The sequence below is a fragment of the Bufo bufo genome, chromosome 1, assembly GCF_905171765.1.
Source record: "Bufo bufo chromosome 1, aBufBuf1.1, whole genome shotgun sequence".
Classification (NCBI taxonomy): domain Eukaryota; kingdom Metazoa; phylum Chordata; class Amphibia; order Anura; family Bufonidae; genus Bufo; species Bufo bufo.
Window position 1 is genome coordinate 417,615,565 of NC_053389.1, and position 24,840 is coordinate 417,640,404.

Genomic DNA, 24,840 nt, shown 5'->3' on the forward strand with positions numbered 1-24,840 from the left:
AACACGAGCCCCAGAGGGCACTAAACGCTAGAGGACAAACTCTACGTAGACATTTTTCCGGAGACCAAAAATAAAAGGCATCAAAATGGCGACTGCGGTGAATTTTCAAGGTCTGTCCTGTGTTTTGGGTACAGTAGAAGTAGAACTGGTCAGGTAGCTGCGACCTTGTGAGCTGTAAAAACCTAAAAACAAGTTTTATTGGAATGCTTTGAGCCACATGAGATACACTGGGGGATCTGGTTCACTGTCCTGTGCTAGTGTCATAAATGTAAACTAGTGGGATGATTGCGAAATATGGCATTCAGAACATTTTTTCCCCCAATGCAATTAAACCGAAATGGGATTTTCTGTTCAGATTTTCATCCGGAAAAAAACACAATACAGCAAAGTGAATGGGAGCTGGTAAATCTATTGTACACTTTGCATATTTTTTCTGTGTGGAAATTGACCTGCCATGCGGACTAAAATCTGCAGTAGGTCAATTGTTTTGGCGGATTTCAAGTGCTGATTCCGCCCGCTGCAATGCAAGGGAGATCTGCAAGAAATCCACAACTAAACCCACAAGTAACACATGAAGAAATGCACGTGGAATTTCTCTATGTAAACCTGCATTCGGCCGTACGTACTCTAAGGTAGGGTTGATTCGATACCAAAATTTTGATTCGGTTTCGATACCATAAAAAAGTATTGCGATACTCGATACCACGCAAAAATAAAATAAAACACCAAAAAAGCCACGTGCACTTCGTATTTTATGGAACGTCCGGCCCATAATATAACAGTCCGATCCTAATTTTTGGGGGGGCCAAGGTGACTAAAAAAAATGCCGAATCGCACAGTTTTTATTTTATTTTTTTCTGTTCCGGCGCTCACCGCATAGGACAATTTTTTAAATATTTTAATAGTTTGGACTTTTCGGGTGTGGTGATATGTTTATTTATTTATTGTTTATATATTTTATATGTAAAATTGGGAAAGGGCGTGATTTATACTTAATATTTTCATGTTTTTTTTACTTTTTTTTAAATAATTATTTCCTCCCTTAGGGCCTAGAACCTGGATCTTTTCATCCCTTGACCTATTCACCCTAATAGAGCTCTATTACGGTGAATAGGACTTCACACTCTCCCTGCTGCCCTGTGCATAGTACACACAGCAGCAGGGAGCTGACCATAGCAGCCAGGGCTTCAGTAGCATCCTGGCTGCCATGGTAACCGATCGGAGCCCCGCGATTACACTGCTGGGGCTCCGATCAGAAGCTGCCACTGCCACCAATGAGAAGGGGACAAGACCCTGTGGCCACTGCCACCAATGAGGAGGAGCGAGGGGACCCTGTGGCCACTGCAACCAAAGATTTTAATACTGAGGGGAGTTTGGGGGGGCGCACTACGCCACCAATGACTTTAATATTGGGGGGTTGAGGGGAGGGGGCGCACTGTGCCACCAATGATTTTAATACTGGGGGGGGGGGGGGGGGGAGGGCGCACTGCGCCACCAATGATGATAAAATTAACATTTAATACAGGAGGCGGGTGCGGCACCTGAGGGGTTAACTGCCGCTAATCGCAGCTCCCTGCCAGCACCCGCCTCCGGGATTTGTATTAAACATTTACTTTCATTGGTGGCGCAGTGTGGCCGCCCCTCTCTCCTCATTGGTGGCAGCGGCACAGGGGAGAGGGAGAGACTGCTTCCTTCTCCCCTGTGCTGCTGAGGAGAACACGGAGCACGCTGAGAGCAAGCGCGCTCCTTGTTCTCTGATACTAGACTGCACAATAGCGAAGCCTAGTATCGAAAAAAGGCAAATCCTGGTATCGAGGTCGATACCAGGCAAAAGTATCGATTGGGTATCGAAAATTCTATACCCAAAACATCCCTACTCTAAGGCCCCTTGCAGACGAGCATGATCGAGTTGCGGATGCGTTCAGTGAAAAATTGCGCGATTTCGCAAGCAAATTCATTCAGTTTTGTCTGCGATCGTGTTCAGTTTTTATCGCGCTAGTGCAATGCGATTTAATGCGTTTTTCATGCACGTGATAAAAAACTGAATGTTTACAAACAACATCTCTTAGCAACCATCAGTGAAAAACGCATCGCATCTGCACTTGCTTCTATGGGGCCAGCATTGCGTGAAAATCGCAGAATATAGAACATGCTGCGATTTTCAATCAACGCACAAGTGACGCGTGAAAAGTACCAACGCTCATGTACACAGGCCGCAATGCATGAACACCGACCGTGGGGCAGCCGCGGCGGATCGCGGACCCATTCGCTTGTGCACTCCGTAGTGCTTCCGTGGGGTTCCGATCTGTGCCTCCGTTCCGCATCTCTGTGATTGCGGACCCATTCAAGTGAATAGGTCTGTGATGCGGAATGCACACGGCTGGTGCCCGTGAATTGTGGACCCGCTGTATGCGGGCCGCAATACGGCCACGGGGGGCACATGGTCGTGTGCATGTAGCCTAATGCATATTGAGGTTTAGTTTGCTGTTGACCCTTGCTGTGTTGCCAGAAAAAATTGATTAACATGAAAAATTTGCATGAAAAATGAAATTTCTCACCCATATTCATTGGGGGACACATGAACCATGGGTATAGCTATGCCCTCTAGGAGGCGTTGACACTAGTAAAAGCTGTTAGCTCCTCCCCTGGCAGCTATACCCCCTCCAGCCTGGAGAGAGAGCTTTAGTTTTTGCTAGTGTCAATAAAAGGCAAGACCTCCCTGCTCTGCAGGGAATCTCCTGAAGATTTTTATTTTATTTTTTTATTTTCCTTCTTTCAGGTGGGAAACAGTGGACGCCTCGCCTCCCCGTTCTCCCGGGGGAGCACGCCAGCGTTGGTCCGCCATGCTGCCTCCTCCCCCACAGGTAGACAAGGTGAACCAGGGCAGCCTCGCTCCCCTGCATCCCGCCAGCAGAAGGGTCACCCATCCAAGCGTCCTGCCACTACGGTGCCAGTAGCTGAAGGGGTGACCCTGCTGGACCAGAGGAAGGGTGAAGATGGCGGCAGGACAGAAGATGAGGTGAGTACACGGGACTAGGTAAGTATGTTTAACCCTCCCCTCCCTCCCTCGTCATCATGGCCAGCCTATACTCAGGGGTTCAAGACCCCATGATGGCCAACGGTTACATAATTTAATAAGGGTTGGACCTGGCCTTGGTGGGACACCCTGTCTGTGTAAATCAATAGGCCCTCCTTAGCCCTCATCACTTGGACTCGCCATCAGGTTGCAGTACAGTGTGCCATAACATCCCCCCTCAGGCGGAGTTCCTTACAAGGCACACAGGGGGTTAATTCCTCTGTTCTACAGTGGGAGGCCGAGCACAACGCTGTGGACCGGGGCGCCGCTCCGGAGGGGGTTAACAGCAGCGCGATTGGCCATGCACCGCATGGTGTTCCGGCCCGCGCTTTTTGTCTGCCTGGCCCGCGTTGATATCGGGACGCCCCCTGCTGCTCCGGCCCCTATGTGTCCCGGCCGGCGCATAATTCGGTGGCTCCCCTCCTGCGCTAAGGCTGTGCACAGGAGGGGGGGGGGGGGGCACTCTCTTTGGATCGCCGCTTAGCGGCAGGCTGGGCCGCAGTCTTCGTCCCTGGGGGGGGCACTCTGGCGCAAATTCTTCCCGCCCTACCTCCCCCAAACACCTGCTGAGCTCCGCCCCCAGGTCCTAGACAGCCTTAACCCTTAAGGGCCAGCCACCTCTTTGGGCCAGCACCTGATTACTGGGGTTCTACTGCTAGTACAGTGTGCCTTACTTGTGGAGAAATTTAACCCCTTCCTGCCTCCTGTCATTGAGGCCGGCTTCCTAGTTTTAAAAAAATAAATAAAGGAAAATGAAATGTGCGTTCATCCGGGTCCCCCACCTCAGCCCTCATGACTGCAGGACCACCCTGTCTGTGTGGTCCCAGCCTGGGCCCGTGTCCTTTTTCAGGTAAGTAGGTCCTCGCATAGTTCCCAATCCGCCCTTCGGGGCCGTTTGGTTGATAATTCTCCACCTTCGCTAGTCCCGTGGACGACAGCTGAAGTATTCCCAATCCACCCTCCGGGTCGTTTGGTTTATTAAATCTCCACCTGCGCAATCCAATGAAGGACCTCTGCAGGATTTCCAATCCGTCCTCTGGGGCCGTTTGGTTGATAATTCTCCGCCTGCGCCATACAGTAGAGAACCTCTGGAATTCCCAATCCACCCTCCTGGGTCGTTGGTTGATAATTCTCCACCTGCGCAATTCAATAGAGGACTTCTGACATTCCCAATCCACCCTCCTGGGTCGTTGGTTGATAATTCTCCACCTGCACAATTCCATACAGGACCTCTGACATTCCAAATCCACCCTCCTGGGTCTTCAGTTGATAATTCTCCACCTGCGCAATTCCATACAGGACCTCTGGCATTCCCATTCCACCCTCCTGGGTCGTTTGGTTGATAATTCTCCATTTGCGCAATCCAGTGGGGGACCGCTGGAATTTACCAATCCACCTTCTGGGGTCGTTTGGTTGATAATTCTTTACCGGCGCAATTAAATAGAGGATCTCTAAAAAAGGACATTCCCAATCCACCCTCCGGGGTCATTTGGTTGATAATTCTCCACCTGCGCAATCCAGTGGGGGTCCGCTGGAACCTCCCATCCACCCTCCGGGGTTGTTTGGTTGATAATGCACCGCCTTCGCGATCTGGTGGAGAGACCTCTAGAAGGTCCCATTCCACCCCCTGGGTAGTTTGGTTGATAAGTCCCCACCTGGGTAGTCCACAACTGCCAGGGGCGAGATTCTGAGGGGTAGCCCCAGGGGTCGAGTCGAGGGGGAACGCGTGGGAACGGCGTTCCTGCACTTTTTTCATGGCAGGAACGCCGTTCCCTTTCAGGGCAAAAGGACCAGGAGGGGAAGCGGTGAAATCAGATTCACAGGGGGCGGAGCGGAGGCGAGGCCCTGCGTGACTCGCACTGTGCAGGGCAGGCTAAGTGAGGAGGGAAGGGGAGCGGCTTCAGTTGAGGACGGAAGACTCACTGACTGACTCCCCCCCCCCCCCCCCTCCTGGCTGAGAGCTCCCCTACTCCTATCCTGAGCCTGCGACTACCTGAAGCAGTGGGGTACCTACGCAGCTGCTATGGGGCCCGTGAGGAAGGGGGGGCCCTGCAGTGGAGGAAAGTCCCCGCCCTTGTCTATCTTCCTAACTGTCTCCCGTCTGCTAGCCCCGCCTCCTAGCCCCGCCGCCTGCCTGTTAGCTCCGCCCCGCCTGATTCCTCTGGATTGCCACAACCAGTAATGAAGTAAGTGAGGACTTGTAGGTGAGGACAGTGCAGAGGTGTATGTGTGTGGAAGGGGGCAAGGTCACTCAGCTTTCCCAGGCTATTCCTCTGCACATATGTCATTCAGAACAGGAGGGAAGCTGGGTGTCACTACATTATGTAATGTGACTCAGCTTTCCTGATGTCCTGCATGGCACAAGTGCAGAGGCATGAGAAGATAGGAGGGTTGTGTTACTCAGCTTTCTCATGTCTCTCCACATGTGCCATGCAGGAGAGCAGAAAAGCTGGGTGCTATTACATCATGTAATGTCACTCAGATTTCCTGCTATCCTGCAAGGCATAAAAGCTATGGAGCCCAATGATTTCTGTGTACGCCCCTGCCTGACTGTCTGCTGAGGTGAGCGTGGCTGGACCATCCGACCGGACCGGGGTCCTGGTGGTCCGGTCCAGGCCAGTCTAAGTGTCTGTGACTGTCCCTGAGTGAGTCCGGGGGCCCTAACCCGCCTGGTGGGAGCGCCGGTGGCCAGCAGCCCCAGACCAGACCAGTCAATACCCCCTCTTTTATCTCAGTCAGTACTCTCATCAGATGTGACGGCAGGCAGCACAGCAGCAGGCCAGAAGAGATCGATCAGCCAGGATTAATGTGCACAGCCTGGGTGGGAGGCCCCCCTTACCCTGGCCTTAGGCAAGTGACAAACTGCCCCCCCCCCTCCTCAATCTTAGGCAAGTGACAAACCCAGCTCTGCTACATCTACAATGAGCAACTACAACAAATGTAATGCCAAACTGCAGTTCCTCTATGCGATTGTGATGCCTCAGATAGCTTCCACTGGACCCACAGCCTGTGGGTCCAGTGGAAGCTATCCAAGGCATCACATAGAGGAACTGCAGTTTGGCATTACATTTGTTGTAGTTGCTCATTGTAGATGTAGCAGAGCTGAGTTTGTCACTTGCCTAAGAATAAGGGGGGCAGTTTGTCACTTGCCTAAGCGAGGCCTCCCACTGTGCACATTAATCCTGGCTGATCGATCGCTGCTGCTCTCACATCTGATGAGAGATTTCCTAAGGGGGTATTGACTGGCATTAGGGACGGGCTGGTGGATGAGGGCAGCCACCCGGTCCTGCCTATGGATCACCCAGTTTGCACTTAGCTATGCCCAGGCCCCATGCCAGGGGGTCCCTGATGTATTAACTGACCAATAACATGGAGATCCCAGTGCCAGCTGCCTTGCTGGTGAACGATTGGCATATACTTATGCTGTGGGCCACAGCAGAAGTATATGCCAATCGTCCACCAGCAAGGCAGCTGTCACTGGGATCTCCATGTTATTGGTCAGTTAATACATCAGGGACCCCCGAGATTGAGTCTAAGGTGGCCAGCAGTACTTGTCGTATGCATTACCCCTTTGTTCGGCGGAGTAACTGCACTACTTCGGGATACAGTACCTGCCTTATACATTGTCCCCTGCCATAGGTGGACTAAGTACAATGACATGGGGTTCGGGACCTGCCATATGCATATCCATTCATGGCGCGATTACATTATCACTGGTTACATTGTGTGCTGTATGCATTACCCCCTTACTTAGGTGCAACAATTGTACTCCCACGGGGTACAGGACTCGCCCTATGCACTAGTTCTCGCCGTGGGAATTCGCCCCCCTTCATAGGTGGAGTATTCTCCCGACCACTGGCTAGTACTTGCCGTATGCCTCCACCTTCCTTGGGTAGGTAATTGCACTACCATTGAATACGGTTCCGACTGTCGCGCTATCCTTCCATAGGCGGAGTGTTGCACATTACCATGCTTTTCTGTTGCATTACCCCCTTCCACAGGGATCATTAGCGGGGGAATAACTAAACATCCTCAGATGCTGCAATTCTGCGGCGCCACGGCTCTAGGTGCCTTCACTTATTTCACAAGGGGGCGTGGCAACAGTCGGTACTCTCAGGTGCCAGTACTCTTACTCTAGTGCTATATGGGTGCCATCAGTGGACACAGTGGTTTTGCGCATGATTATAATATCCTCTGTCTTCTCAGGGGGTTCCTAGCATCACTTCTGTGTCCTAGAGACCCGTCTCCATGGGCCCCTGTTGTTCCAGTCGGTCATGATTTTGTCCGCATCAATACGTAGTGCGTACTCCATTGCACATACAGTACAGACCAAAAGTTTGGACACACCTTCTCATTTAAAGAGTTTTCTTTATTTTCATGACTATGAAAATTGTAGATTCACACTGAAGGCATCAAAACTATGAACTAACACATGTGGAATTATATACATAACAAACAAGTGTGAAACAACTGAAAATATGTCATATTTTAGGTTCTTCAAAGTAGCCACCTTTTGCTTTGATTACTGCTTTGCACACTCTTGGCATTCTCTTGATGAGCATCAAGAGGTAGTCCCCTGAAATGGTTTTCACTTCACAGGTGTGCCCTGTCAGGTTTAATAAGTGGGATTTCTTGCCTTATAAATGATGTTGGGACCATCAGTTGCGTTGAGGAGAAGTCAGGTGGATACACAGCTGATAGTCCTACTGAATAGACTGTTAGAATTTGTATTATGGCAATAAAAAAGCAGCTAAGTAAAGAAAAACGAGTGGCAATCATTACTTTAAGAAATGAAGGTCAGTCAGTCAGCCGAAAAATTGGGAAAACTTTGAAAGTAAGGGCTATTTGACCATGAAGGAGAGTGATGGGGTGCTGCGCCAGATGACCTGGCCTCCACAGTCACTGGACCTGAACCCAATGGAGATGGTTTGGGGTGAGCTGGACCGCAGAGTGAAGGCAAAAGGGTCAACAAGTGCTAAGCATCTCTGGGAACTCCTTCAAGACTGTTAGAAGACCATTTCAGGGGACTACCTCTTGAATCATCAAGAGAATGCCAAGAGTGTGCAAAGCAGTAATCAATGCAAAAGGTGGCTACTTTGAAGAACCTAGAATATGACATATTTTCAGTTGTTTCACACTTGTTTGTTATGTATATAATTCCACATGTGTTAATTCATAGTTTTGATGCCTTCATAGTCATGAAAATAAAGAAAACTCTTTGAATGAGAAGGTTTGTCCAAACTTTTGGTCTGTACTGTATATGGTGAGTATGTTCCAGCAAGTCAAGAGTTTCTCTGACTCCGTGTTCTCTATCCACCACTCCCCCTTCTCTGGGACAGTGGTTATGCTGGCACTCAGGTTTAGCTGCTACAGCTTGATCTCCTCCACAGGTGCAGTTTTTCGCTAATGCTCGAGTTCGTGGTCGCTGCAGTGGGACGTCCCCCTCAGGTAGGGGCACTACCTTGGTGCTAGCTTGGCAGTTGCACCTGTTCAGAGCCCTTCCAGGTAGAGTTTTTTAAGGTTAGCTCTACTTAACTGGGGCAGTATGTACGTGGCTTCTACGGATAGCCTCAGGCCTCCCCCTCAATTTTGCGCTGACAGGGTAAGTGCTGGCTACTACTGTGGGAGCGGTATTGCGTTACCACTACATGCTTGGGTTCTTACTGCACAGCTCTTTGTCAGGCGGTGGACTCTTTAGCACTAAATTCGGTGGCCTCTGTGGGTGACCCCCTCCTCTGCTGGGGTATGTGGCTAGCAATACAGTGGGACTCCCCTTGCCTGGCTTCCCTCAGGCAGAGTTTTTTTGCACTGCCACTTAATCCTAGCCACTTTGTATAGCGCCAGTCTCAGACGAGGAATGGGCTTAGACCTAGCCTATCCTTCTCCTGTCTTTTCCTCCTCTGGCTCATGATTCTTAGCCACCCCGCATGCCTTAGTAGTTCCTACGTTACTACCTTCCCTTATCTGCATTTGCACGGGGTATTCGCTTGGTGGCCTTCCATTCCAGGCACGCTCCGGTCCCGACTGGTGGGCTGTGGCGCCCCCCCACATCCCTCCTTTTACAGGGACTCTTCCTTTGGCCCACCTTCTCACTAAAGCCAGTGTTCCGGAAGCATGCGACGTGGACGCCCTGATTTCTTCTTGGCGGGAGTTCTCCCTCCTTACGTGTTTCTTCCCCTCCTTCCCAGGGTTCTACGGAAACTCAAGTTGGAGGACATTCCGACAAATCCTAGTTGCTCCGAATTCACCCCATCACGCGTGGTGCGCCGACCTCGTTCTCCTTCTAGGAGACGTCCCTTGGTCACTGCCGCTCAGAGACGACCTTCCTCACAGGGTCTGGTCCTACATCAGCATTTAGGGTCTTTGTTTGACGGCGTGGCTATTGATGACATGGAGAGGGTTTTCGGCGGATGTCATCTGCACTATGATTCAGGCCAGGAAGCCTGCTTCGCCCAGGATCTATAAGAACTTGGAGGTCCTTCCTGGGCTTCTGTGAAAGCCGGGACATCCCCTCACTCAGTTTTTTCTCTCCCCGTAATCCTATCCTTTCTACTATCAGGTTGGACCTGGTTTAGCCCTTAGTCCTTGATGGGTCAGGTGTTGGCGCTTCTATCCTGGGGCGGCTTCCAGTGTACTCTGGTTTCCCTGGTGCCATGGAAACCTTCCTAAGGGAGTGGCACATACGGTTCCTCCGTACCGTCCTTACCGCCTTGGGATCCGAATATAGTTTTCTCAGTGTTCCAGTCTTCTCCCTTTTAGCCCCTGCGAGAGATCACACTCTGGCTCCTGTCCTACAAGGTAGTCTTTTCTTGTGGCTATCGCATCCATCAGACGGGCGTCCGTGTTGGGGGCGCTCTCTTGTAGAAACCTCTTCCTGGTTCTTCACAAGGATAAGGCGGTTCTCGGGCTCATTCCTTCTTCTCCCGACTGTGGTCTCTGACTTCCATATCAATGAGGACATTGTCCTTCCTTCACTGTCCTTCCCCTTCACACCCTACGGAAGGGAGTTACATTCTTGGACGTCAGAGCTCCGATCATTATTTGGCAGCCTCCAGTCTCTTCCGGCGTACGTAACCCCTTTTTGTCTTCCGAAGGGTCCTCGCTAGGGATTCGCGGCCTCCAAGGTGGCGGTTGCACGTTGGATTCGGTCTGCAACTGCTGAAGCATACCGCGCCCGTAGCAGGGTTCACGGCTCACTCCACAGAGCGGTGGGCGCTTCTTGGGCTCGGAGGAATCGCGCTTCGGCTGCTCAGTTGTGTAAGACGGCTACTTGGTCCTCCTTACACACGTTCACAAAAATTTACCAGGTGCATACTTATGCATCGGCGGTCGCTGCCTTGGGCAGCGTGGTCTTGCAGGCAACAGTTCTTAGATGCCTGCAGGGACGCTTGCTTCTATGGTTCTGTGGTTTCCCTCCCTGTGGACTGCTTTTGGACGTCCCACAGTTCCTGTGTCCCCCAATGAATATGGGCGAGAAAAGGAGATTTTTGTATAACTTACCAGTAAAATCTCTTTCTCGCTCTTCATTCACAGCACCCACCCAGTATTGTTGTTCGACCACAGTTGTAGCTATTGCTGGTTAGAACCCCTTTGGGTCTTTTGGCATGGTCGGTTTTCTTTTTCTTTGGTTGGCTTGCTTCTCCCACTGCTTGTACACAAACTGAAGCTCTCTCTCCAGGCTGGAGGGGGTATAGCTGCCAGGGGAGGAGCTAACAGCTTTTACTAGTGTCAACGCCTCCTAGAGGACATAGCTATATCCACGGTTCCTGTGTCCCCCATTGAAGAGCGAGAAAGAGAGTTTACTGGTAAGTTATACAAAAATCTCCTTTTTGAAATTTCACCTCCATTTTCCTTTAATTCTTGTGGAACACCTAAAGGGTTAACAAAGTTTGTAACTTCAGTTTTGAATAATTTGAGCGGTGTAGTTTCTAAAATGGGGTCATTTATGGGTGTTTTCAATTATGTAAGCCCCTCAAAATCACTTTATAACTGAAGATGGTTTTGGAAATTTTGTTGAAAATTTAAAAAATGTCTTCTAAACCTTCTAGCAAAAAAAAAAAATGACATTTACAAAATGATGCCAACATAAAGCAGACATATGGGGAATGATGACTGATAACTATTTTATGAGGCACTACTATCTGTCTTAGGCCTCCATGCACACGACCGTTGTTCGGGTCCGCATTCGAGCCGCATGCGCGGCTCGGATGCGGACCCATTCACTTCAATAGGGCCGCAAAAGATGCGGACAGCACTACGTGTGCTGTCCGCATCCATTGCACCGTTCCGTAGCCCCGCAAAAAAAATATAACATGTCCTATTCTTGTCCGTTTTGCGGACAAGAATAGGCATTTCTACAATGGGCCTTCCGTTCCGCAAATTGCGGAAGGCACACGGGCGGCTTCAGTTTTTTGCGGATCCGCGGTTTGCGGACTACAAAAAAACAAAACGGTCGTATGCATGAGGCCTTAAAAGTAGAGAAATTCGAATTTTGAAAATTGTGATTTTTTTCAAAATTTTTGGTAAATTTGGGATTTTTTTTATAAATAAAGAAAAAATATATTGACTCAAATTTATGACTGTACAATATGTGACGATAAAACAATCTCAGAATGACTTGGATAAGTAAAAGTGTTCCAAAGGTATTACCACATAAAGTGACACATTGCAAAAAATGGCCTGGGGTAGAAAGGGTTAAAATCTGCACCGAAAAAAATGTGCATTGTGTACATGAGAATTTCAAATTCTCATAGAATACAATGTGCATGACCTACGGTGATAAGTTTCCTGATCGTGTGCATTTAGCCTAAAGCCTCATGCACACGTCCGTGGAACACGGACCGTGAGATACCGGCCTGGATTCCTGCTGAGTGCAGGAGCGCACGGCGTCATTGGTTGCTATGACGCCGTGCGCCCGCTGCTGTACAGTAATACACTCGTATTATCTATACAAGTGTATTACTGTAAAGCAGCGGCGGCACGAAGCGCACGGCGTCATAGCAACCAATGACGCACTCAGCAGGAATCCAGGCCGGTATCTCACGGTCCGTGCTCCACGGACGTGTGCATGAGGCTTAAAAGGTCCACATGCCAGAGCATTGGGACCAAGGCTGGAAATTGCATTGGAATTGGGTGTAGGAGCATCACCATTATTTTCCCAAGATCCATCAAAAGAACAGAAAAGAAAAACAGTAAAGAAAAAAAATGGATCCTGAGCACCAGTTATGCACATTTGGCATGTAGTTTAGCCATTGCTTTCTGAGATCTGTTATTTTAGACGGAAAAAAAAGTCCTGCATGCAGTACCTTTTTTCTGTCTAAAAAACAGATCTTTAAGGGTAGTTTCACACTTGCGGCAGAGGATTCCGGCAGGCAGTTCTGGCAATCCGGACGCAAACGGATGCATTTGTGAGACAGATCCGGACGCAGATCCGTCTGACAAATGCATTGCAATACCGGATCCGTCTTTCCTGTTGTCATCCGGAAAAACGGGTCCAGTATTTATTTTAATTTTTTTAAAGGTCTGCGCATGCGCAGATCGGGAAACCGGATCCGGTTTTCCAGAACACTTAATACCGGATCTGGCATTAATACATTTCAATGGAAATTAATGCCGGATCCGGCATTCCGTCAAGTGTTCAGGATTTTTGGCCGGAGAGTAAACTGCAGCATGCTGCGGTATTTTCTCTGGCCAAAAAACGTAAGAGGGACTGAACTGATGCATCCTGAACGGATTGCTCTCCATTCAGAATGCATTAGGATAAAACTGATCAGTTTTTTCCGGTATTGAGCCCCTGTGATGGACCTCAATACCGGAAAACAAAAACGCTAGTTGTGAAAGTACCCCGACAGAAATGGCTCAAACAGATGCCAAATGTGTGTAACTGGTGCACAGGATCATTTTATTTTTTTTTTCTTCTGACAGATCAGATCAGAACAGAAAATGAAACGGTGATGTGAACCCAGCCCTAGGAAACCTCATGCGTATTGCTGCTAGCAGGCGGCTTCCTCAGGGTATAATATTGTAGCTTGCTGGTATTCCCAACCTCTTAAAGAGATTCTGTCACCTCTTTTTACCCTATAGAGATGTGGACATGCACGGCTAGCATGTCTGCAATGTACCTGTCCCATAGGGCTGTGTGCTTTTATTGTGTTTTAAAACAAAACAAAACATTTTTTCCCCTAAATAAAACCACTTAGAGATATGGGACAGGTATATTGCGGACATGCTAGCGGCGATCTAGCCATGCATGTCCGCATCTCTATAGGGTAAAAAGAGGTGACAGAATCCCTTTAAGCCGCATTCACACGTCAGTGACTGTGAGCCAAAACCAGGATTGGAGGCTAAACAGACATAAGGTATAAGGGAAAGGCACCTGTTCTGTGTTTAGAGCCGCACCTGGTTGAATGAGGCATAAATCAGTGCATATCTACAACAGATGATCCCATTGTGGTCCACATGGGGTATAAGAAAATGTCAACCGGATATGGTATCAGACGCTGATGACAAACAGCCAAATGCGCATGCGCCGTAGCCCGAGTTACACATGTATAGGAAAGACGAAGACCTGATATGACGACACATGTTACATGCACTATAACGCCAGTTATCTGACATACACATAAATATTCACATAGAAATAGAAGCAATTATGCGCTGCGCTTAATAAGGAGGAATAGTAATACATATAACAATTATGAATATTTCAGTACATTTCATTCGTATAACCATATGGCATTCATCCTCCACTTAAAGAGGACCTTTCATCGGTCCAAACATTGTGGACTAAGTATCATGATCTGCACAGCGGCGCCCAGGGATCTCACTGCACTTACTATTATTCCTGGGCGCCGCTCCGTTCTCCTGCTATGTCTTCCGGTATCTTTAGTGGCTTGGTTATAGGAGGCGGAGTCTGTCCTTGTTCTCCTGGGCGTCTCCTTCTCCCAGGCTGTAGCGCTGGCCAATCTCCCAGGCTGTAGCAATTGGCCAGTGCTACAGCCTGGGAGAAGGAGACGCCCAGGAGAACAAGGACAGACTCCGCCTCCCCTAAGTCTCCGCATACTATAACCAAGTCCCCGAACATACCGGAGGACATAACGGGAAAACCGGGCGGCGCTCAGGGATAATAGTAAGTGCAGTGAGATCCCTGGGCGCCGCTGTATATGTCATGATACTTAGTTCACAATGTCAGGATCGGTGAAAGGTCCTCTTTAAACCATAGTAAAGATGGCGCCGTCCGGTCACCACATCACACATACCACGTGTCAGTTCTACATGCTGGTACCTTATAATAGCCCAGTCAAGGCGCAAAGCAATAATGTCACAGCATTATACAATATAATAGCAAATAATCAATAAACCCAAATATACAGGTAATCAACCCCTCACATGATCTCAAACGAGGCAAATCATATTATGTATAATATCAGCACTTAACATTATATAAAATGAATAAACAAATAATAATAGTGATGAAAGATAAAGAATGTAATTCTAATAAATTGATTCTTGGCTCCTTAAATAATTGTCTCAACATGACATCCATACGTGGTGGATTCATGAGACCCTCCATCTGTGCACACCACCTCCCAGCATTTCATCAATATGTTTCAACTCCAAGGTTGGACAACGGGGAAAAAGAAAAATCATAAAAATCCAAAAATAAGCATAGTTCTCCAAAGAAATCAACGGCCATCCTTGTAGGCAGCATCACTGAGGTGAAGAAATATAATGGATAAATCCATTAAACCTACATGACATGTTTTAAACTGATAATATAGCTCTGTGGGATGCAAATACATAACACTGATGGTACTTTGGTTTAGTTTTTGAGAGAGCCCAAAGCACCAAAAACAAAGTTTTAAAGATATCCAAATTAGATATTGCAAGTGCCCAGTGCGCTCGCCTTACTTGCATCTGACTCATCCGGCCAGCGCTGTATCCTTGTGGCGTCATTCTAATCTCCATTCATATCCGGGGCCGTCGGTGAGGATTGCAGGCGCTGGATTACGAATGGCAATAAGGGCTGGCCAGACGACACAGAGGGGAGGAGTTAGGCACAAGTAAAGCGGGGAGCACTGGGCCAAGAAGTGGCCCCAATTATTAGGCTACTTTTACACTAGCGTTTTTGCTGGATCTGGCAGGGTTCAGCAAAAACGCTTCCGTTACTGATAATTAGGGATGAGCGAATCAACTTCGGATGAAACATGCGAAGTCGATCCGCATAAAACTTTGTTTCAATACTGTACAGAGCTCCGTACAGTGTTAGAATGTATTGGCTCCAGTGGTACCTTGGAACCGAACTCGGGAAATGTTTTTTTTACAGTAGAAATTAATTTCTGTAGTTATTACACTAAGTCTTGCGAGACTTCGCAAAGTAATAACTTCGGCTCATCGGAGCCAATACATTCTAATACTGTAGGGAGCTCCTGCTCCATAGAGTATTAGAACGAAATTCTATGCGAATCGACTTTGGATGTTTCAACCAAAGTCGATTCGCTCATCCCTTCTGATAATACAACTATCTGCATCTGTTATGAATGGATACGGTTGTGTTATCTTTAACATACCCGAGACGGATCCATCATGAACTCCATTGAAAGTCCATGGGGGACGGATCTGTTTTAGATTGTGTCAGAGTAGAATGGATCCGTCCCCATTGACTTGCATTGTGGGTCATGACATATCTGTCTTGCTCCGCATCCCATGACGGAAAGAAAACCGCAGCATGCTGCGGTTTGCTCTCCGGTATGAGAACACAACCAAACGGAACAGAACGCATTTTGGAGCATTCCCTTCTGTTCAGTACAGTTTTGTCTCTGTTGACAATGAATGGGGACAAAACGGAAGCGTTTTTTTCCGGTATTGAAACCCTGAGATGGAACTCAATACTGGAAAATAGAAACACTAGTGTGAAAGTAGCCTTAGACATAGGCCGCTTTCAGACGAGCGTATTTGCAATGCATATATAGTCCAGATTTTATGTTCTGGAATCCGCTGCTAATGTTAATGAATGGAGCTATTCACATGGGTGTATAATTTTTTTCAGTATTTAACCTCTTCAGGACACAGGGCGTACAGGTACGCCCTTATGTCCTGGTACTTAAGGACACAGGGCGTACCTGTACGCCCTGTGTATTTCTGATCACCGCTGCACGGCGGGCGGTGATCGGAAGCCGGTGCCTGTTCAAATCATTGAGCAGGCACCTCGGCTAAATGCGCGGGGGGGTCCCGTGACCCCCCATGTCGGCGATCGCCGCAAACCGCAGGTCAATTCATACCTGTGGTTTGCGGCTTTTACCTATTACGGTGGCGGCGGTGCCATCGGGTCCCCATGCGGCTGTAGGGCGGACCCGATGGCATGGAAGATCCCCCTGGATCTCACAGGCCGGAAGCTGTATGAGTAATACACATCGTATTACTCATACAGCCAATGCATTCCAATACAGAAGTATTGGAATGCATTGTAAAGGGTTTAGACCCCCAAAAGTTGAAGTCCCAAAGTGGGACAAAAAATAAAGTGAATCAGAATCAGGGCCATAAATATTGAGTTTTGTTTGGCTGTTAACCCTTGCTTTGTTACTGGAAAAAATGGATTAAAATGGAAAATTTGCCCAAAAATGTAAATTCTGAAATTTCATCTCCATTTGCCAATAGCTCTTGTGGAACACCTAAAGGGTTAACGACGTTTGTAAAATCAGTTTTGAATACCTTGAGGGGTGTAGTTTCTTAGGTGGGGTCACTTTTATGGAGTTTTTACTCTAGGGGTGCATCAGGGGGGCTTCAAATGGGACATGGTGTCAAAAAAAACAGTCCAGCAAAATCTGCCTTCCAAAAACCATATGGCATTCCTTTCCTTCTGCGCTCTGCCGTGTGCCCGTACAGCAGTTTACGACCACATATGAGGTGTTTCTGTAAACTACAGAATCCGGGCAATAAATATTGAGTTTTGTTTGGCTGTTAACCCTTGCTTTGTTACTGGAAAGAATTGATTAAAATGGAAAATTTGCCCAAAAATGTAAATTCGGAAATTTAATCTCCATTTTCCAATAACTTATGTGGAACACCTAAAGGGTTAACAAAGTTTGTAAAATCAGTTTTGAATACCTTGAGGGGTGTAGTTTCTTAGATGGAGTCACTTTTATGGAGTTTCTACTCTAGGGGGGCTTCAAATGGGACATGGTGTCAAAAAAAACAGTCCAGCAAAACCTGCCTTCCAAAAACCGTATGGCATTTCTTTCCTTCTGCGCCCTGCCGTGTGCCCATACAGCGGTTTACGACCACATATGGGGTGTTTATGTAAACTACAGAATCAGAGCCATAAATATTGAGTTTGGTTTGGCTGTTAACCCTTGCTTTGTAACTGAAAAAAAATTATTAAAATGGAAAATCTGCCAAAAAAGTGACATTTTGAAACTGTATCTCTATTTTCCATTAATTCTTGTGGAACACCTAAAGGGTTAACAAAGTTTGTAAAATCAGTTTTGAATACCTTGAGGGGTGTAGTTTCTAGAATGGGGTCATTTTTGGGTGGTTTTTGTTATGTAAGCCTCACAAAGTGACTTCAGACCTGAACTGGTCCCTAAAAATTGGGTTTTTGAAAATTTCTGAAAAATTTCAAGATTTGCTTCTAAACTTCTAAGCCTTGTAACATCCCCAAAAAATAAAATATCATTCCCAAAATGATCCAAACATGAAGTAGACATATGGGGAATGTAAAGTAATAACTATTTTTGGAGGTATTACTATGTATTATAGAAGTAGAGAAATTGAAACTTGTAAACTTGCAATTTTTTCAAAAAAAATTGGTAAATTTGGTATTTTTTTTATAAATAAAAATGAATTTTTTTTTACTTCGTTTTACCAGTGTCATGAAGTACAATATGTGACGAAAAAACTGTCTAAGAATGGCCTGGATAAGTCAAAGCGTTTTAAAGTTATCACCACTTAAAGTGACACTGGTCAGATTTGCAAAAAATGGCCTGGTCCTTAAGGTGAAATAAGGCTGTGTCCTAAAGGGGTTAAAATCCGCAGATTGTCTGAGTTTTGTGCGAATTTGTTTCCAAATATGCACATTACAGTCTGTGCAGTGCATAAGTAAGTAAGAAATACGCATGTAAATCCGGATGAAATCCTGATGACAATACTGATGGTATATCATCAGGATCCTGAGCCAGAATACTGACGGATTTCAATACGCTCGTCTGAAAACGGCCATAGTGGCCAGTGCAAAAACTGCAGGATTTTTGGTTTTAGAGTACTTTCACACTAGCGTTTTTCTTTTCCGGTATTGAGTTCCGTCCTAGGGAAAAAAAACGGATCAGTTTTATCCTAATGCATTCTGAATGTAGAGCAATACGTTCAGTATGCATCAGGATGTCTTCTGTTCAGTCACTGTACGGTTTTTGGACAGAGAAAATACTGCAGCATGCTGCAGTATTTTCTCCGTCCAAAATTCTGGAACACTTGCCGGAATGCTGGATCCGGCATTATTTTACATTGAAATGCATTAATGCCGGATCCGGCCCTAAGTGTTCCGGAAAAACGGATCCGGTTTTGCGGTCTGCGCATGCGCAGACCTTTAAAAAATGTCAAAAAGATAAATACCGGATCCTTTTTTTCCGGATGACAACCGGAGAGACGGATCCGGTATTGCAATGCATTTGTGAGACGGATCCGGATCCGTCTACAAATGGTATCCGTTTGCATACAGATTGCCGGATCCGGCATGCAGTTCCGGCGATAGAACGGCCTGCCGGAATCCAGCGACGCTAGTGTGAAAGTACCCTTAGTTTAAATATAAAAAGTGACATGGAAAATTTTAAATTACATCATCAGAAACATCCTTCCAGACAGCAACACTTAAGAAGATTTATTCCAGACATCCTCAAAGACAGTAGCACTTGAGGGAGGTATAATACAAAAAACTGGTTTTCACATAAAAATGGTAAATATATAATAATTCTAAAAAAAATTTAAAAAATCAATTCCCCAAAAAACAGTAAATAATAATTCCTCATTAAAGGGGTTGTGCAGGCCATATATATTGATGACCTCGTCAGGATAGGTCATCAATATATGGTGGGCTGGGGTCCGACACCCGTCTCCCGTCGCTGGTCAGCTGTTTGAACAGGAGACGGCACTCCATGTGAGCTCTACCTCTTCATTACACTGCCCGTCTTCTTGGAAGTGTAGTTTATCTACAAGTACTCGCTCCAGTCACTTGAATGTAGCAAGTACTTCTAATTACAGGGGAGACGACGGGCAGTGTAATGAAGAGGCAGTAGGGCTCGCATGGAGCTCCGCCTCCTCTTCAAACAGCTGATCGGCAGGGGTTCCAGGGTCGGACCCCTGCATATTAGATATTGATGTCCTATCCTGACAATAGGTCATCAATATATATGGCCTGCACAACCCACAACCCTTGTAAGGTTCGGATTCACTGAATTGAAGGTGTAAATCCACCTGGATTCTGTGCGCAATAATTGACTGTTGTAATAACTACCCCAAATATTCAAACTGATCCTTTTCAGTGCTACCGCAGACTAGGGTTTGTCACTCTGAGAGTCCGCAGCGCAGCTCCCGACCTGACCTCCCAGCACTGATGGGGTCACATAGCATTATATTGATTTATGATGCTATGTGACCAGGGTGGATTTGATTTAAATTACTAGTCAGTAAGGCTCGATTTAAATCATAGATTTCTACATAAAGACTACGGTAATTCTTGCTGGTATAACTTATAATATGCAAGTAGATGAAGATTTTTAGAATAACAACTTTTCATATTAGTTTGATTCGGTTGATTCTGCATTCATAGGTTTGTAGAAGTTAGGATTAAGGTCTTTTTCGCAACTCTGTTCATGTTATAACATTTTTGCTGTGAAGAAGAGGCATGTGATCTCTGCTGAGTCAAATTCAGTTTTGAGAACTGCGAAAAGTAAGGCTACTTTCACACTTGCGGCAGGACGGATCCGACAGGCTGTTCACCCTGTCGGATCCGTCCTTCCGCTATTTCGCCGTGCCGCCGCTCTGTCCCCATTGACTATAATGGGGACGGGGGTGGAGCTCCGGCGCAGCACGGCAGAGCATGGCGAAAGGCCGCCGGACTAAAAGTCCCGCATGTCCGACTTTTTAGTCCGGCGGCCTCTCACCGCGAACTGCCGTACTGCGTCGGAGCTCAGAGCGGCGGCACAGCGAAATAGCGGAAGGACGGATCCGACAGGGTGAACAGCCTGTCGGATCCGTCCTGCCGCAAGTGTGAAAGTAGCCTAAACCAAGCATCTGTGATAATATCTTGTAGGCAGAGAAACTGCCCAATAATCTTACAAAAACCTCTGGAAGAGCATGACATTGTGAATGGATTAATGGAATTTATTTACCCCAAAAAATTACACATATACAGCCTTATTCTACATAATTAAAAAAAAAAATCTTTATTTCATGATGGAATAACCTTTGGATGACATAGCAGAGCTGGAGAGGGTCCAGAGGAGGGCAACTAAAGTAATAACTGGAATGGGGCAAGATTATCAACATTAGGGTCATTCACTTTAGAAAAAGATGACTGAGGGGAGATCTAATTACTATGTATAAATATATCGGGGGTCAGTACAGAGATCTCTCCCATCATCTATTTATCCCCAGGACTGTGACTGTGATGAGGGGACATCCTCTGCGTCTGGAGGAAAGAAGGTTTGTACACAAACATAGAAGAGGATTCTTTACGGTAAGAGCAGTGAGACTATGGAACTCTCTGCCTGAGGAGGTGGTGATGGTGAGTACAATAAAAGAATTCAAGAGGGGCCTGGATGTATTTCTGGAGTGTAATAATATTACAGGCTATAGCTACTAGAGGGGGGTCGTTGATCCAGGGAGTTATTCTGATTGCCTGATTGGAGTCGGGAAGGAATTTTTAATCCCCTAAAGTGAGGAAAATTGGCTTCTACCTCACAGGGTTTTTTTTTCCTTCCTCTGGATCAACTTGCAGGATAACAGGCCGAACTGGATGGACAAATGTCTTTTTTCGGCCTTATGTACTATGTTACTATGGTAATATATTTTGCTCAAAAAGCATTTTCTATAAAAAAAATCAGATTTAAATAAAAAAAATCTGATTTTTTTTGTTTTTTAAATCATTGATTTTTATCCACCCTGTATGTAACCCTTAGGCCTCTTTCACACGGGCATTGCGGGAAAAGGTGCAGGTGCATTGCGGGAATATGCGCGATTTTTCTCACGCGAGTGCAAAACATTGTAATGCGTTTTGCACTCGCGTGAGAAAAATCGCGCATGTTTGGTACCCAAACCCGAACTTCTTCACAGAAGTTCGGGCTTGGGATCGGTGTTCTGTAGATTGTGTTATTTTCCCTTATAACATGGTTATAAGGGAAAATAATAGCATTCTGAATACAGAATGCATAGTAAAACAGCGCTGGAGGGGTTAAAAAATAATAATAATAATTGAACTCACCTTAATCCACTTGCTCGCGCAGCCCGGCATCTCTTCTGTCTTCATCTTAGCTGTGTGCAGGAAAAGGACCTGTGGTGACGTCACTCCGGTCATCACATGATCTTTTACCATGGTGTTGGATCATGTGATGACCGGAGTGACGTCACCACAGGTCCTTTTCCTGCACACAGCTAAGATGAAGACAGAAGAGATGCCGGCTGCGCGAGCAAGTGGATTAAGGTGAGTTAAATTATTATTTTTATTTTTTTAACCCCTCCAGCGCTATTTTACTATGCATTCTGTATTAAGAATGCTATTATTTTCCCTTATAATCATGTTATAAGGGAAAATAATAATGATCGGGTCCCCATCCCGATCGTCTCCTAGCAACCGTGCGTGAAAATCGCACCGCATCCGCACTTGCTTGCGGATGCTTGCGATTTTCACGCAACCCCATTCATTTCTATGGGGCCTGCGTTACGTGAAAAACGCACATAGAGGAGCATGCTGCGATTTTCACCCAAAACGCACAAGTGATGCGTGAAAATCACCGCTCGTGTGCACAGCCCCATTGAAATGAATGGGTCAGGATTTAGTGCGGGTGCAATGCGTTCAACTCATGCATCGCATCCGCGCGGAATACTCGCCCGTGTGTAAGGGGCCTTACAGTTCTGGAATGTATTGGGTAACATTGGCAACATTATGCCAGTGTCATCTAATACATTCCAGAACTGTAAGGCCTCTTTCACACGGGCGAGATTTCCGCGCGGGTGCAATGCGTGAAGTGAACGCATTGCACCCGCACTGAATCCGGACCCATTCATTTCTATTGGGCTGTGCACATGAGCGGTGATTTTCACGCATCACTTTTGCGTTACGTGAAAATCGCAGCATGTTCTATATTGTGCGTTTTTCACGCAACACAGGCCCCATAGAAGTGAATGGGGCTGCGTGAAAATCACAAGCATCCGCAAGCAAGTGCGGATGCGGTGCGATTTTCACGCACGGTTGCTAGGAGACGATTGGGTTAGAAGGGAAAATAATAGCATTCTGAATACAGACTGCATAGTACAATAGCGCTGGAGGGGTTAAAAAAAATAAAAAATATTTTAACTCACCTTAATCCACTTGTTCGCGCAGCCGGCATCTCTTCTGTTTTCTTCTTTGAGGAATAGGACCTTTGATGACGTCACTACGCTCATCACATGATCCATCACCATGGTAAAAGATCATGTGATGGACCATGTGATGAGCGTAGTGACGTCATCACAGGTCCTTTTTCCTCAAAGAAGAAGACAGAAGAGATGCCGGCTGCGCGAACAAGTGGATTAAGGTGAGTTTAAATATTTTTTCTTTTTTTTTTAACCCCTCCAGCGCTATTGTACTATGCATTCTGTATTCAGAATGCTATGATTTTCCCTTATAACCAATCAAGGCAGCGGCGCTCCATCAGTGCCGCGACCTTCTCACTGTTTAGCGTGAGAAGGCTGTACAGTGAGAAGGCTGTTTTGCAATCTGCGTACTCCCTCAAATGGAACCGCCACCCATTCAATGGATTGATGAATGTCATAGTGGGCTCCATGTGAGGGCATATATTACAATCCCCACAGGGAATGACCCCTTCAGTTGTATGCCTCGTTTGAAACTGACCTTCGGTGTAGTAAAGTGACTGCAAGTGACTGTGTCTCTCAGATTGAGGGCCCGGAAGGTCAGTAATATATTCCAATGTGTATTTAAGATGTTATGGTAGTAATAAATCTCATATGGTCACTTTCCCTTTCGGGTCGTGGCTCTAGAAGATGACGTTTGGTTGCTTTAGCTATTTGATATGCTTCAGACACAATTCTGTGAGGATAATCATGCTCCATAAGGGATCGTGCTGCTCCTTAAACTGTTGTAAATCAGAACAGTTTATGCAAATCCATAGAAATTGACCTACAGGGATCCCCTTTCATAGATGTAAAGGATGGAAGCTGGAAATCATGACATTTCTGTTTTGTTCCAGACCACAACATCTATAAAACACCGCCACTTTACCACGATGGACAGGGGCAGACTGGCCATAGTCCCTACAGGGAAGCTTCCTGGTGGGCCGATGCCCAGCCACCTGCCAGGTAAGTAATGGTCTGACGCTTCCCGAGTTAGGCCTCATGCACACAGCCGTTGCCTGACTGTGCCCACCGCATCACAGATGAGGACCCTTTCACTTGAACGGGTCCGCAATCCAGAAGGTGTGATGCAGAACAGAAGCACTACGGAGTGCTTGCGTTGCGGTCCCCAATGCACGCAACGGCTGAGCAACAGCCCTGTGCATGAGGCCTTAACACTGGGAGTGTCAAGAACCTATGTACCTGGCTGGCAGCCGCAGGTGACCTCTTGACTCCTGAATTCAACTGTAGGCAGTTTCTGGGGAGGTATTTTGTGCTGTAGTGTGGTATTTGGTTCCGCTAGGGCAGTACTTTGTGCCACAATATGGTATTGCTGGCCCCCTTTAATTGTGTTGCCCCACCTTATGTCAGTTTGGACCTGCCTACAACATGGCCACTTCCACTTCCCACCAACCCAGGAAAAGGTTGGTATAATAGGGGGTGCATTGCATCCAGATGCCTTCCATTTTTCATGCAAGCCCCATTCACTTCTACGGGGCCAGAGCTGCATGAAAAACGCACAATATAGATCAGGGATGGCCAACCTGCGGCCCACCAGCTGTTGTAAGACTACAACTCCCACCATGCCCTGCTGTAGGCAGTCTTTGCATGCTGGGAGTTGTAGTTTTGCAACAGCTGGCGAGCCGCAGGTTGGCCATCTCTGATATAGAACATGCTGCGATTTTTGCTGAAAGCAGAGATGATGCGCGAAAATCATGTAGACAGGGCCAGTGAAATGAATGGGTCCGGATTCAGTATGGATGCGATGCATTTGCTTCAGGCATCACATCTGGACAGAAAACTCGCTCATCTGAAAGAGCCCTTAGGCCACGAGCGCGACGGATTAGCTCAGGATACGTTCAGGGAAACTCGCACCATTTTGCAAGCAAGTTCAGTCAGTTTCGTCTGCAATTGCGTTCAGTTTTTTTTCGCGCAAGTGCAATGCATTTTGATGCGTTTTTCACGTGCGTGATAAAAAAACGGAAGATTTACAAACAACATCTCTTAGCACTTGCTTGCAGATGCAATGCGTTTTTCACTGAAGCCCCATTCACTTCTATGGGGCCAGGGCTGCGTAAAAAACATACAATACAGTACATGATGTGTGAAAAACAGTGCTCATGTACACAGACCCATTGAAACGAAGAAAACAACAAACCCTTTTT